The sequence below is a fragment of the Lemur catta genome, chromosome 12 (genome assembly GCF_020740605.2).
Source record: "Lemur catta isolate mLemCat1 chromosome 12, mLemCat1.pri, whole genome shotgun sequence".
In the NCBI taxonomy this organism is placed as follows: domain Eukaryota; kingdom Metazoa; phylum Chordata; class Mammalia; order Primates; family Lemuridae; genus Lemur; species Lemur catta.
This window is the reverse complement of record NC_059139.1, coordinates 51,268,555-51,285,076: the sequence shown is the minus strand read 5'-3', so window position 1 is coordinate 51,285,076 and position 16,522 is coordinate 51,268,555. Positions and strand designations below refer to the sequence as shown.

The window sequence follows — 16,522 nt, the reverse complement described above, 5'->3', positions numbered from 1 at the left end:
TTTCTTTGAAGATTCAGGAGCATTGTTTTTTTCTAGTTCAAATACAAACATATTATACTGGAGTGAACCAATCTGGACCTACAGCTTGTTCTTCTTGGCTGTTGGCCAACTATAAAATGCAGGGGTGGGTTCCATGATCTCTAAGGTCTTTTCATACTCCAGTCGGCAATGACTTTTTCCCCTAGCTAGTCGATGCCCTCATCTTTTCTGTCTAGACTTTAGAGAGAGGTCATTTTTTCTATTTCTGTAAGTTCACCTCCTTAATTCACATTCCTGTAGTTGGCAGCTCTTCACCGAGTTCTCAGACCCATTTCGGCCCAGGGTGGGGCCTCTCCCCGTGCCCTCTCTCCCTCTCCAGCGGTTCTCGCTTAGCCAGCAGCCTTTCTGTCTCCCTCCATCCGTCTTCTCTAGGGGTTGTCACCTTCCTCATCCTTAATTTAAAAAGGGGGGCGTGGGGGAGGCAATAAAGGCAGAGTAGCCCTTGGCTGCTGAGAAGGGAGACCTCTATCCTCCGTTTGACTTTTCCTTCAGTTACTGCGGGTTTGACATTTTTCCCCCCATTCGGAAAAATCCCTCCTGAACTCTCTCTCTCGGAGTTAGAATCATTTTGCATTCAATGACTTTTCAGCTTTTGATTTAACATTTAACAACTTTGCCTGTCAGCCTCCCTTCCTTTTCCTCCAAAATGCTGTGAGAGAGCTGAAAGGAGTTTCCCCCACTTAAAGTCACACCATCATTGAAAGTGGAATTTTGCTGAAACTTGAACAAAAATTTGGTTTCACCAAACGAGGGAGGCAGGGATATAAGCCTGGTGTTGCTGAGTGCATGATTTGCTGTTTCCAAAACCTGTGACATACAGTCTCTCTCTCTCACATGCACACACACACACTCTCCACTCTTAAAGATTGCATTTTCAGAGATTGTGTTTAGGAATTGGAAAGCTTTACCATGAATAGAACACTGCTTTAAGGCAGAAAACAAATGACAGAGACAAGTAAATACATCTCTCAGTGGAGAAGAAGCCACAGTGGGGAGGATCCTTGGGACCACTGCAGACAATTATTATTTAAAATTCTTTAAATTCGATCTAGAGGAAGTACCCAACGAGATCTCCAGTTTTCAGAAGTCTTTTCAGGTAATTCAATACTGATTTGATTAGGGCAAACCACAGAATGGTCTCTCAAAGATAAGTGAACGGGCAAGATCCTTGAAAGAGGATCAGTGTGAAAAAGTGTTCAGTTATTATATATATATTTAGAGAGAAAGAATTTAAACTATATTTAAAAAGTAATAATGTCTGAGTTTTCTATTATGTCCCAAGAAGTGTACAACATCATTATGATCAACATCGTTAATCATCAGGGAAATGCAAATTAAAACCGCAATAAGATACTCACTGTATCTGCTAGAAGAGCTAATACAGAACCTAGGAGTCACTGCAAATTTATTGAAGAAACGAACCTGAGTTAATTGCAGGAGCCGAAACTAGAGTGAACAGTTTTATATATCTTGGAAGGATATTGGAAACCAAAGTGCACTTGCATTAATGGTAATGACAATAGTAATGATAATTATAATAACAACAGGAGGAAGAGAAGCTACTCTTTATTGTTCCTACTCATGTGCCAAGCACTGTGGTTTACATTCACACATAGACATATATATGTACTACACACACACACACAAATATCTTTTTGTCACACCCAACGGAAGCACATCAGAAATAGAAGCAATGGGATAAAGAATCACAAAAATAATTATCAAATTCTGGATAGGGAAAATATAGAAAAAAAATAAAGACTTCTCAATGTATACTTACACTAAAAGTGAGATTTTTAAAAAAAGTCTTCTCAGTCTATAGAGACAAAGGCTAGATAGGGCTTTGAATAAAATTTTTAAAACTCTAAAACAGTTTGGCAGTCTTCATATCAAAAAAATAGGTCAGGAGTGGTGGCTCACACCTGTAGTCCCAGAACTTTGGGTGGCTGAGGCAGGAGATGATTTCAAGACCAGCCTGGGTGACATAGTGAGACTCTCTATGTCTCTACAAAAATTTAAAAATTAGCCAGGCATGGTAGCATGTGCCTGTAGTCCCAGCCACTTGGGAGGCTGAAGCAGGAGCATCACTTGTGTCCAGGAGTTTGAGGCCACAGAGAGTTGTGATGATGCCACTGCACTCCAGCCTGTATGACAGAGTGAGACCCTGTCTCTAAAATATAAAATTAAAAAATAATAATTACAGGAGTTGATTTCAAAACACTGTAAAGTAATTAAGGAACATAAAAATATATATGTAAAGAAAAAGCAAGATTATGTGCTGTCGGCAGAAAGATAGACATACAGATTAGTGGAACTGAATGGAGAATCTACATATGTATGGTTCATTGATTTTCAATGATGCCAAGGCATTTCAATGGAGAAAGGATAATCTTTTCAACAAATGATGCTGGAACAGCGGGATAGTTAGATGTGAAAAAAAGAACCTTAACACCTCACACCATATACAAAAATTAACTCAGAATGGATCATAGACTTAAATGTAAGAACTAAAATTATACAGTTTCTAGAAGAAAACACAGGGTAAAAATCTTAGCAACTTCAAATTACTAAGAATACAAGTAGGAACTGTTAAGAAAAAAAGCAATAGACTGATTTAACAAAATAAAAAAACTTTTGCTTTTTAAAAGGTACAGTTATGAAAATGAAAAGGGCAAGCATCAGAGTGGGAAAATAATATTTGAAAAACATATATTGGACAAAGGACTTTTATCTAGAACATATAAAAGAAACTCTTACGACTCAATAATAAACAATATAATTTAAAAACGGATACTTCAATAAAAAATACAAATAGCAAATGACACATAAAAATATCAACATCATTAATCATCAGGGAAATGCAAATTAAAACTACAGTGAGATACCCCCATCCATCCACTAAAATGACTAAAATTAAAAACCTCACCAAGTAAAATGTTGGTCAGAATGTGGAAAAACTAGAACTCCCATACACTGCTGGTAAGAAGCTTAAGTAGTTCAACCACTTTGGAAAATTTGACAATTCTCTTAAAACTGTAAACATGCACCTATCACATGATTCAGACATTCTACTCCTAGGTATTTACCTAAGAGAAATGAAAGCATCTGTCTATGCATAGATTTATACATGAATATTCATAGCAGATCTATTTGTAATAGCCCAAAGCTAGAAGCAACCTCCATTCGCATCAGCGGGTGAATAAACTAATTATAGTATATCCACACAATGAAATGCTGCTGAGCATCAAATGCGATGAAGTACTGATACACACAACACCAGGATGGATCTCAAAATACTCAAGCTGAGTGAGAGAAGATAGACAAAAAAGAATATGTATTGAAATTCCTTCTACATTAAATTCTAGAGAATACAGACTAATTTGTAGCAATAGAAATTAGATCAGTGGTTTCTTGTGGTCAGGGTTGTGTAGGGAGTGTGGATTGATTACAAAGAGACACGAAGAAACCGTTAGGGTGATGGATATGTTCACTATCTTAATTGTGGTGATGATTTTACAAATATATGTGTATATGTCAAAACTCATCAAACCGTACACTTTAAGTATGTGCAGTTTATTGTATGTCAATTATATCTCAATGACATTATAAAAATGCAAAAAAAAAAAACACAAACAAACAACAGTGGGAAGTTGAAGTTCTACCAGGTGGTCCTTTGGAGAAATAAAAGAATTACCATGTATTACATAGTTGATAGTAAACTGAGAGAACTCTTTTCTGTTTGTTTACTATGCCACTTTATATTTTCCTTTCTTAAATTAAATTTTACTTTTTAATTGACAAATAATAACTGTACGTATTCATGAGGTACATAGCGATGTTTTGATACACATAATGCATAGTGATCAGGTCAGGGTAATTAGCATATCCATCATCTAAGAGAGTGCTTTACACCCAGGCTAACAGTACAAGTACTTCAGGGGCCTGGATTAGTATTAATACATTCTTTGTTACAAAAGAGAACTTGAGACTGTTGCTCCTTTCATCCTCACCCCTTATCCCCACGAATGCCATGAAGGACAAAGATACCCTTGTGACAGTGACTGCTGCCAAAGACAGAATATTGAGTGAAGTGGACTAAGCTCCTTACACAAGAGGAATTTTTTGTGGTTTGGTAGATTTTTAGGTCATTGTGGCAGATGATATCTTTTGCATAAGGTTCATAGGCCAAAGATTTATTGTTGAATGAATTATAACTCAGGGATATTACAAATCAAAAAATAAGCCTCACTTGTCATGTTGAATTGCTGCCAGCCTCCCAGCAATCTGCTGTATACTCTCAAAAGGCCATCTCCCTAAATCTTGTTCTAGACATGAGAATCAATGATGTTAATGCAATCGCTCCTGTTTGCAGGCTCAGCATTTTCCAGATCTAAGACTCGGTTAAGGCAGAGGCAGCACAAGAACAGAACACTTGGAGAAAGTCAGGAGACCCAAGATCCAGCCCCAGTTTGGGGACTGGTCAACTGCTGGGCCAAGCTGAACCACTTGTTCTTTCAGGGATGTTTTCCCATTATTTATAAAATGGATGAGGCCTGTGAGTTCTTGAAGCACTCTCAACTCTTGAGGATAAAGTGTCACATACATGTCGGTAGAACTTGTTATCACTTATCCTCCAAACCAGAACACTCTTGAAATTAGGCTGGGCAACAGATATACACACAGACTATCAGGGACAAACCAGGATAAATGACCTGTCTAAATATGACGAACATGTAGTGTCAGGGTTGGGGTGATGGGGACGTGATTCTGTGCCATCATTGTGAGCTAGGACATGGTTTCCAAATGCTAGCTCCAAGACCAGCAGAAACTTCCATAAGTCCACTGCAAAGTCAGAAAACTTAGGGTGTGAAATGAGTTTTATTTTAAAATAATATTAAGAAATATTTCGTGCAAATGAAGGAAGATTTGCAATTTAAGTATAAGGTATAAAGACTAAAATAACAGTTGAAGCCCCCATAAACTCCTTTGCAGTCCCATTCCCCTCCCTCTTCCCCGGAGTTTATCACTATCCTGAATTCATGTTTATTGTCCCCTGGCTTTTCTTCATAGGTGTACTAGATACATACCTCTAGAATACATTGTTCAGTATTGTATGATTCTTAACATTATGTAAATGGAATCACTCAGTATGTATCCCTCTATGATTTTTTTGCCTAATATTTTTATTTTTCAAGGGTCAGCCACATTGATTGTCAGCCCTTGTTGTTGTTTCTTTCCTTTTCAGTAATGTATAATGTTCCATTGCACAACTATCCCATCATTTATGTATCATTGTCCTGCTGATGGACACTTAGGTTGTTTTTTGTGAATATTCTCACACGTGTCTCCTTGGTACATGTGCACTAGTTTCTCTGAGGAAGTACCCAGGAGTAGAATTGCTGATTATATAGTATGCACATTTTCAAATTTACTAGAGATTGCCAAATTACTCTCTAAAGTTCTATCAATTTATACTCCCATCAGCAATATAAAACAGCTCCTCTGGCTCCATATCCTTGCAAGTATTTGGCATTATCAGACTTTTTCCATGTTTATCAGATAGGTGGGTGTAAAATAGTATCTCATCTTAAATGATCAGTTAATATCAGTAATGGAACAAAATCAGAATCATGTGCCACATTATAGAATGCATCAGGAAGAGTACAGCACTGAAATATTCCTATCAAAAAAAAGAATAACTTGAATCTAATCAAATGGAGACAGCAAATAACAAAATGACTCTACAAAATAACTTTCTTATAAATTTCAACAGAGTCAAGATTATCAAAGTTAAGAAGAGATGGAGGAATTGTTCTAGATTGAGGAAGGCTGTCAGAACTGTACACATGTGCTATAAATGACATTATTGGGACAACCAGTGAAACCTGAATGAGGGTCTGAGAATTAGATGATAGTAGCATATAAATATTAATTTCTGATTTTGGTGGCTGTATTGTGCTTATAAAGTGTTCTTCCTTGTATTAAGCATAAGTGAAAACTTTGTAGGATCTATTTTTTTTCCCAGATAGATAAATGTCCCAGTACCATTTATTGAATAAGCCATCCTTTTCTCACTGACATCAATGCTCCTTCTATCATGTTTTAAGTTTCCACATTGGGTCAAGTTCCGGGCACCTGACTCCACTTTATTGGTCTGCCTGTCTGTCCATGAGCCAAAAGATCATTTTCATTTTTCCTGAAGGACATTTTGGTGTAAGAAAAATTAAAAGTCACTTACAGTCAATTTGTATCATGATGTGGCCACTAGGTCTCAGAATTGCTTCCCCTCCTTTATATCCTGCGCACCACCCACCAAAAGGCTGTTTGCTTCCTCTTTGTCTCTCTCTCTCTCTCCCCCAGTCTCTCACACACGTGCACGAACACACACCTGTGAACCCGACGCCACTTCTGAAGGAGCAGCCGCATCCTTTGCCTTCTGGGCTCACTCCCTCAGCAGGAGGCAGGAGTCTTGGCTCCTGTCTGGGACTCTTTTGATGTGACGCCCCCATTGTCCAGCTCCAGACCCCCTCCAGGACATTCTATGTTTAGAAATCAAACCCCAGAGAGTTCTTTTCTCAGCACCTTTGGAAACAAATAGCTGGTAGCCCTTGGTTAAAATAGTGCTTGATGAGGGAAGCCTGTGAGCAAGGAAAACAGCAAAGAAGGTCTCTCCTACCTGAGACAGCTGTGCCCCGGCATGGATGAGGTGCTTACTTGAGGGGTCCCAAGAGCCTAAGGCAGCAGTTCTCAAAGTGTGGTCTCCCGACCAGCCACAGAGCAGTACCGCTTGGGAACTTGTTAGCAATGGGACTTCTCAGGACACGCCCCAGCCCTACTGAATTAGAAATTCTAGGGGTGGGGCCCAGCAATCTGTGCTTTAAGGAAGCCCTCCAGGTGATTCGGATGCACTAAAAGTCTGAGAACCTCGGGCCTAAGGGCCTTTAGCATAGAGATTATCTCTAAACCACTGGTGACTAAGTGTGGTCTATTGTATTATTTTTCACAAATATTCCATGCTGCTGTCTGGGACAGGATTATCCTTCTCCACTTACTGATGGCAGACTTGGCCTATGGCTTACTTTGGCCGGTGGAATCTGAGCAGACGAGCCTTGTATCACTTCCAAGCAAAAGTGTTAAGAGCCAATGAGTGGTTCACTGTGTTCCTTCCACCCTCCAACACCCACTGATATGCAATAGAGAGCAATGTTCCACATAGAGCCCGCTCCAACAGCCTGGGTCCTAGGGTGAAGATGACATGGGACAGAGCCACAGCCAGCCCAAAATGGACATACAGCAAAGGCAAGAGATAAACCTTGATCTGTAAGCTATTGAGCTGTCCAGGGTTTTGTTGTGAAAGTATAACTTACCCTATCTTAACTAAAGAAACAGGGAATTTTTTTTCAGTCTACTTAAAATGAAACCAATTAGCTCTTGTCTGTATCACTGGAATCAAAAGCAGTGGGACTGGACCAGCAGGGTGCGTTGTCCCTTGTCACATGAGAAGGCTGGACCTGACTATGTCTTGGCCCCTCCCTGGGCAAGTGACTAGATATGACCCCATCTAGCCAGGCCACAGTCTGGACAAGTAGTCACTATACTGTCCCACCCAGCAATGCAGAGGGGAGGGGAGAACACTGTAGCACTGTGTCTGTGCTCCTTACTTCCAACAGGCTCCTGCTTGAGGAGCCCCGCTGTCAAGAACCCAGCACAACTGATGCAGGTGGCTCTGGCAGGTAGGAAGAAGTTGGCATGTGCTGCTGTTTCAACCTGAGCCAGTACCCTCCAGAAAAATCAGACTCAGAATGCTGAGCAAGACTGAAAGCCAGGGGACCCAGGGGAACTTCCCCTCACTTCCCCTCTCCCCCGACATAGCTGTCTTGGTTTATGAGGCTGTATGTACAGACTGGGATTAAGCTCAGAATAGGCTGGAAGGCTCCTCCTGGATTTGGGGCAGTTTGTATGCTGCTTCCTCAGGAATGCCCACTTGTGCTTTTTGCCTAAGTTCTCTAGTGATCTCTGCATTTTCTGTAGTAACCAGCCCAGGATTGCCTATGACAACATTGGGCCTCTTCCTGAAGGTCAACTCTAATGACACTTTCTCTGCAAAGCCTTTCTTCATCCAACTGTCAACTTTCTCCTCATTCTGGAAAGCAGCGGGCACTATGCCAGAGTGACTGAATTCTGTATCCCATTGTCCATGGCAATATCCCTGAGCAGCCACAACGTTTATCATAATGGAGCAAGAGCATCTCACATGTTCTCTCCTATTTTTTAAACTTAGCATTGATTGACCAAAGCCAATGTAACAAAAAATTTCAAACTAAGCATGACATTAGCTTTAAGCTTAGTTGCTAAGAGATGACCTCATTATAATTCCAAAATTCAAAGTCTCATATTAACTTTCTTGAATCAATGTAAACTTTGTACCCTTAAGAGAGAGTCACTCACTAAGACTCAGGCTTGTGTTCAATATTTAGGGGGTGAAGAGAAAAGAATAATTGTGTGACAATCACTTTGAGAAAATGACAATAGCAAAAGAAAGCAAAAAAAGAATCTATGAACTAAAAGCGAAGGCAGAAATAATGTGTTTAATGTAAGAACTACCTGCCTCCAATGTTTCCATTCCTGTCTTCAAGTACAAGAAATAAATAGACAGGCTTTTATGTTGAAATTTTTTATTGTGTCCCCGGACAGCCAATCTCACATTTAGGTCAAGTAATTTCCAATCTGCTGAGTTCCATTGTCATTAGGAAGGTAAATAGTATAAAAATTCAGTGAAGTTTATTGAAAAAAAGTTAAATATATTTATATTTTAAAAATAATATTATTGGCTTTTTGACTGCAGAATTAGGTGCTTTAAATGCACATTCTCCACGTTTTTTCAGGCAGGATTTAACTCTATGCTGATTTGGCAGTATCCATCAAAATCCTTTAAAATTTTGTATGTTTTAACCCATAATTCCATTTCTAGGAACATACTAAAAGAAAATGAGATGTGTGTGCAAATATTTATGGACAAGGATATTCATTTGTGAATCACTAATAACCAAAAGTTGGAAACAACTTAAATGTCTAGCATCAAAATATTGGTTTAATAAATGATGGTACATCACTACTATGTACTATTAAGCACACATTAAAAACTTCATTCTTAAAAAGTACTTAAGGACATGAAGGAGAATATATGTGTATATATACTTGTCCATATACACATACACCAAATGTGATCTCCGGCTGCTATCAACAACAAAAACCACTTTGAATGACTGAAGCATTTGTGACACAGATAACATTGTGGTGTATTGGAGAAGGGGTGGCCTTTCATCAATAGGGCCAGATCCCTTTTTTTATGAGGAAAAAAATACATTTTGACCCCTACCTCACACTATATACCAAAAAATTAAATTATTTATATTTTATATATATCACTTATATATGTATATATACACATATATGTATTTATATATAAACCTAAATGTGAAAGCTAAAATAAAACATTTAAAAGGAACCATATGAAAATATCTTCATGACCTTAGGGTAAGAAAAACTCTTAAATTGAACATGAAGAAAAAAGATAAATTGAATTTTACTAAAACAAAAAACTTCTGTTTATCAAAAAATACCATTAAGATAGTGAAAAAGTAAGCTACAAAAAGAGGGGAAGATATTTGCAAAATGTGTATCTAACAAAAGACTCATATTCAGAATATTTACAGAAATCATACCCCAAAAAAGACATAACATAATAGAAAAATGGCCAAATATTTGAACAGGAAATTTCTTAAAAAGTTATACAAATGGACAATAAAGTTATACAAATGGCAAAGGTATTCAACTTCTATAACCATGAGAGAAATGCAAATTTAAACCACAATGTGATACCACTACCTACCCATTAGAATGGTTAAAATGAAATAGACCAATAGTACCAAGTGGTACTCTTTGGCAGTATCTAATATGCATGCCAACAGAAGTTATTTACCAACAGAAAGTGTATATATATTCACTAAAAGATTTGTACGAGGATGCTCATAGCAGTACCACTTGTAAATAACCCCAAACGGGAAACAACTCAAATGCCCATCAATGGCAGAATGAATAAATAAAGTGTGGTATATTTATAAATTACACTACTATCCAGCAGTGAGAAGGATAAATAATGCTATACACAATAGCAAGAATAAATCTCACAAATACAATGTTGAGCAAAAGAAACCAGACAGAAAGGAAAAATTGTATCATTCAGTTCATGTGAAGCTCAAAATCAGGCAAAACTAATCTATGGTTACTTTTAGCTACTGGCTACTTTCAGAAGTGGAAGTGACAGGGAGTCACCTCTAGTGATGATAATGTTCTTTTTCTTACTTTGAGAACTGTCTACACATATATTAGGTATGAAAAATTCATCATGCTGTAAACTTGTGATACACTTTTCTGAATGTATGTTATATTTCATTAGAAAGCTATTTTAATGGCTTAAAATGAGAGAGGTTTATTCAACTCAAACAAAAAATGTTTAGAGGGAGGCAGCAGAGAAACAGAATGGTGTCTCCACAATGTCATTGACACCCAGGCTCCTCCACCTTCATGTTCCTTCATGCTCAGCATGTGAATTTCATCTTCAAGGTTGCAAGACGCCTATGACACTTTTACACATTGCATCTGCATTGTGGAAAGGGAGAAGGCAAAAAACCAAAAGCCAAAGAGCGTGCCAACTGAGTTTAAGGCTGTGGAATGGAGGATACTTTTTATTTAGTCATCATAATTTTCTACAGTTTCCAAATGTTCCACAAAGATATATATTACTGTTATTTTTAAAAGAAAGCTCTGCTAATTGGATGGCAATACAGCAAAACCATTCTCTGATTTTGAATTTCAAGTCCTATAGAGGTAATTTACAGAGTTTCCTGATGGGCTGAATAATTGGAGAATCGTTTTTATGTCTCAGGGGGGCAGAAAAGTAGCCCTGGTTGTATTCATGGGAGAGTGCAGCACAATGTACTGCTCCCTGATTTTCATATTATTAATATAAGCTACATAGAGAGACCTTATGTGTGGGCCCCTAAACAGCACTCTTTGGGAGCAGAGGTGTTTCTGTCCTGAAACGACTTGGGGAAAATGGCAGCGTCCCACACAGCCAGGGTTTGGCGTGTAGGTGTCTGCTGCTGCTGTTCGACACTCAAATGCATATTTTATCCATTTTCTGGAGCTCTGCAGGGTAGAGCTTAGCTCGGAATAATTAAGGAGAAATGCAAATCAAGAAATCAGCTTGGTTATAGTTTAATTCACTGAAAGAAGACAAAGTGAAGAGCAGCATAAATTATACTTCAACACAGAGTTGATGTCCTGAAAGATACAATTGATCAACATTCTTTTTTAAGAAAATAACCCTTGGAATAGCCTGTGTTTTAAAGAGAGTCGAGTTTATCCACCCTATCTGAATGATAATTCTCGATCCTGAGGCTTCCGTCCTTCACTTGCCTCACTATCTGAGAAAACTCGGTCCACCAGCAAACAAATTCCGTGGCAGCTTCCCCTTGAAGAACTCACGGAGAGAGTTTTCTCCCTCTGACTTACAATCCAAGAACCATTTGAAGATGGCCCTAAAATTTTCCAGTGAAGAGAAGCAGGAAGTTGATGCATGATGGTTTTAAATTGTGAGAAGGGAAATCGTGTTAAAGAAGAACCAAAAACCTATATAATTTTTAGATTTCACTTTCAACAATATTTATTTCCTGCCAACTTTGTGTGAGGCCCTGTGCTAAACCTGACATATTCAAAGAAAAAGCCTCACACTACCGTCACCCACCCCCGCAGACACCCCCACAGCCTTTTCCCAATCAGAGAGAGCCATGTCCCATAGACACCCCCACAGCCATCCTGATCTGCCTCTAGTCCCCATAAGGCGTCGGGCTATGCCTTGCCCTCCCTACCCCGCCTTTACTGTCTATGAGGAGCACTCTTCTCTCTCCCCTCTTTCCCCCAACCTACTTGCCTCAATCTGGCGAACTTCCACTCAGCCATCAGGCCTCTGTTCAGACATTTCTTCTGAGAAAGGCCACCTAAGTCTTCCCAAGTTTCTCTGCCTGATTTTTATTTAGAACTTCTCCCCTGAAGAAATAAAATGTCTTTTAGGACTGTAGCTAAGAAGTATTGCTTAATCAACATGTCGATGGCATAAAGCTAACATTTATTGAGCAATTATTATATGCCAGATACTGCCCTAAGTGCCTGGTGTGTATTAAATAATTTATTCCTGACAACAGCTCTAAGAGTTGGTTGACTAGGTCTATTATTGTTCCAATTTTACAGATGAAGAAACTGAGATATGAAAAGGTTAAGTACTTTTCCTCCAAGTTCACAAAGCTGGTAAGGGAATCTTTCAATGCAGAAAACTCCCAGATATGTACCTCTGGCCTTGAGCTCCTTCATGGCTTGAGACTTGATGGACGACTCCATGTGGATGACCCCAAATTCAGCCTCTCCCCACCAGCCAGCCATGTGTTCTTTGTTGCCTCTTTTGCTAGTAGCATGGTCATGCTCCCAAGAGCACAGGTCCAAAAGCCTGGGTAACTTGTGACTCTTTGCTTTTTATCTGCCCTTATAGCCTCTAGATCCTATGATCCTATACCATAATACTCTGGAGTCTAGTCCCTGCTTCCCCTTCCCTTTGCCAATATTCCACTTCAGAATTCCATGACCACATATTTATGCTGCTAGTTGGCAACCCACATCTGTAATCTCTCCTATTGCATCCACTTTATTCACAGGTCAAAGATCTTTAATAACACCTCATTATATACTGTACTAAGTAAAAACACTCCTGCCTGTTATCCCAACAACTATTATTACCATGTGGGCTCAAAGTACCTTCCAGGTTTGTTGCCCACTACTTCCTCACATCTTCCCTGTGCTGAATTGGGTGCTTCCCCAAACCCACCCTGTCTCTCCTGCTTCATACTATTGCCTCTGTCTACACTTCCCTGATCCTTATGACCATGTATTACAATCCTACATATGTAGCAAAGCATGTCCCAAATGTCCTGTCCTCTTCACAACATTTCACGGTCACGCCTAATGGATATGTTCTCTCCCTGCTTCGAAACACCATGATTCTTCTGACTTATATGCCATATTATAGATACATGCGTGCCTGTCATGGCCTCCTTAGAGATAGGGATGACGTCTTACTCATCTTGGTTCCCACCAGGAGCCAGTATGGTGCCCTGAAATGGGAGATGTTAAAAATATATTTGAGTATCATTAGATATGATTACATACCAAGCTTGCCTCATGAAAGAGTTCTATTCAGTCTTCCCAGCTGGGTTTATAAAAACTGATTAGGGTTCATAGTAAATATGGAAACAACATATACTTTCCCATGACACATCCAAGATAAACTCTAGACCAAATAGTGAAGTTGGTGCCCTTAAAACTAAAGCATTTTTATAGAAATGAAAATTTGGGTGTCAATTGGATATCAGTAAGTGACCAGTTGAGGAGTTGAAGGTCTATTTTCTCAGTGGACTACAACTGGGCATTAAAATAGTGATATGAATCTATGCTTGTTGATGTGAGAAAATGTCTATGACATAGTGTTAAGTGACAAAAACAGAGTAGATAACAGAAATTCTATTTGCATTTAAAAAAATGTACATGTGTGTCCAAAGAAAAAAGAAAAGGAGAGCCTGAGAGAATACAAACCAAATGTTGACATTGGTGATCTCTGAGTGGTAAAATTAAGGATAATTTATCTTTTGTTATAAATACTTTTCTTGAACTTTTGCAATGACTAAAACAGGAAAATATTAAACTTTCATTGGGGATACACGAGTAGCATAACTACATGCCAAGGGAAGTGTGAGGGCATTGTGCCATTCTGAGGGGTACACTAAGCTCTATAATTGTAGCTGAATTAATAATAACAGCTAAAACTTTTGCTGTTGTTTCATGCCAGGCACTCTGTTAAGAACATCACATACATTAATTTTTTAATTTACTTGTCACAACCACCCTTCCCTACTTTATTTTTCTTTATAGAATATATCATTTTCTGATATTAAACAACTTACTTATCTCCTTTATTGTATGTTCTTCTTCTCACTAGAACATAACCTTCCTGAGGGCAGGAATCTTTGTTGGTTTTGGTCACTCCTGTATCTCTAGTACCTACTGCAGTGCCTGGCACCTTAGTATTAATAATTGATAAACATTTGTTGTCTGAATGAATGAACAACCTGTCTTAGTCCACTTTGTGCTGCTATAACAGAATACCTGAGACTAGGTAATTTATAATGAACAGAAATGTATTTGGCTTACAGTTCTGGAGGCTGGGAAGTCTAAGATCGAGAGGCTGTATCTGTCGAGGGCCTTCTTGCTGCATCCTCCCACGTCAGAAGGCAGAAGCGAAAGAGAGCTCATAACACAGAGCAAGAAGGGAATGAACTCACTTTTACAATAAACCCACTCCCACAATAATGACATTAATCCATTCATGATGGCAGAGCCCTAATGACCTAATTACCTCTTAAATGCCCCACCTCTCAACACTATTCCATTGGGGATTAAGTTTCCAACAAATAAACTTTGGGGGACAAATTCAAATCATAGCAAGTATTATTCCTAATTTATAATGAGGACTCTAAGAGAGGCTAAACAGTTTGTCCAAAGCCACACAGATATGAAGAAGCAGAGCCACGTCTGAACCTAGATCTCTGCGCCTCCAGGATTGGTGTTCTGAACCTCTATTTCTCATCAGTTACAACAAATCCTTGAATAATAGTGTCCTCCTCCTTCCTACCTGTGGTCAATCCATGGGAGAGACAGTGAGATGTGACATAAGAACTTGCAAGCATGGTTTTGATCTGAGTATTAAATTAGCAGGATCTTCACATAATAAATAATGTTCTATCCTCCACAAGGGTCACCATAACAGGCACAATATTTTTCACATCAAAAGCAGGAGGGACAGGGCCCAGAAATCTAATCAAGTATTCACTAAATAATAGAAGAAAACTAAAGTCTGGGAAATGGTCTTCAGGCACCCTATTTAAAAAAAAGACAAAATTCTGAATGTAAGAAGTTGGACTGAATAGATAGGAACCCCTCCCTCCAAATAAGGGTTTATTAGGGAAGCCCAGTGCTGATGCAGGGAGAAAGTACTTGGACCAGCAAACCCAACTATTTGGGCCCTGTGGATGGCCACAGCAGTTCAATAATGCTAGCTATTAACATCAAGGTACAATTATAAAAGATGTCTATGTTGGCAGACATCAAAGGCGCACTGTGTCTGTGTTTGGGGATGGCGCAGACCGAATGGGACTTGGGGAGCATTAAGAAGTTGTGATGAGACGGCTAGAGATGAAGGAGCAGCATTTGGAAGCAGGAGGTCAGAGGTGTTAACTGGGAAAATGTAACCACTTCTAGGAATTCTTCGAAATTTGGGATAGGAAACAGCACTCCTTGAAATCAACATTATATCGGTATTTGGATAGTAAAGGAAAGAGGACCCTGAAAGAAAGAAAGACTTAAACACCTTTAGGTGTGACCCTGGGTCACAACATTCAGACTTGAATCTCAGTGGTTATCTAGTTTTAAAACATTGTTTAACTATAGAAATCTTTTTATCAAATAAATTATTCTATGGAACCCAATGTGTACAACAGATAAAAATGTAGCTACTATGATGAGATAGGATAGGGGTTTGGTCTTCCCACTGGATCCCTTGCTGGCCCTCAGGCACCTCTGTGGAATCTCACTACCCCAGAAACACAGTTTAAAAACCACTTATCTAGAACCCAAGCAGGAATCTGAGCATTGATATTCCAGACAGTTGATCATTCTGTCTGACTCTGAGAGCTCATAACCTGCTAAGCAGCCTGCCCCTTAGCCAACTGTCACCGACAGGGTGTTCTTCCTTCTCTTGAACAGACTTCCTCAACTTCTACCCACTGATGAAACTTCTACCCACTGGTCCTAATAGAAAAATCAAAATAAGCCTGATTTCCTGGCTTGACCTGTAATCTCAGCACTTTGGGAGGCTGAGGCAGGAGGATCACTTGAGGCCAGGAGTTCAAGACCAGCCTGAGCAACATAGCAAGACCCCCGTCTCTACAAAAAATAAATAAATAAAAATTAGCCAGGTGTGGTGGTGTGTGCCTGTAGACCCAGCTACCCAGGAGTCTGAGGCAGGAGGATCCCTTGAGCCCAGGAATTTGAGGTTGCAGTGAGCTATGATGATGCCACTGCACCCTAGCCTCAGCAACAAAATGAGACCCTGTTTAAAAAAAAAAAAGGCTCGATTCCTTCCATGTAACCATGTAATAGCTCTTCAAATCTTTGAAGGCCTCTTATAGCCTTCCCTAAGTTGTCTTTGTTCCAAGTTAAACATTCTTGATTCTCTAAGTCTCAAACTATTCTTAAGTTCATGTATTACTTGGGGATCTGAAATTACTGGTATCAACTGAAAAACCAAACTCAGCAT

The 16,522-nt window shown here is 39.1% G+C and overlaps 1 long non-coding RNA gene across 1 annotated transcript; it reads right to left on the bottom strand.

The window, feature by feature from the left end:
• Positions 1-11,303: 11,303 nt before the first annotated feature.
• LOC123648359 lies at positions 11,304-16,087 on the bottom strand. Its single transcript, XR_006738585.1, has 2 exons — positions 14,359-16,087; positions 11,304-13,265 (listed from the first exon to the last, which is right to left on the bottom strand). It is a non-coding gene; the product is annotated as an uncharacterized LOC123648359 (long non-coding RNA).
• Between the last annotated feature and the right edge of the window lie 435 nt (positions 16,088-16,522).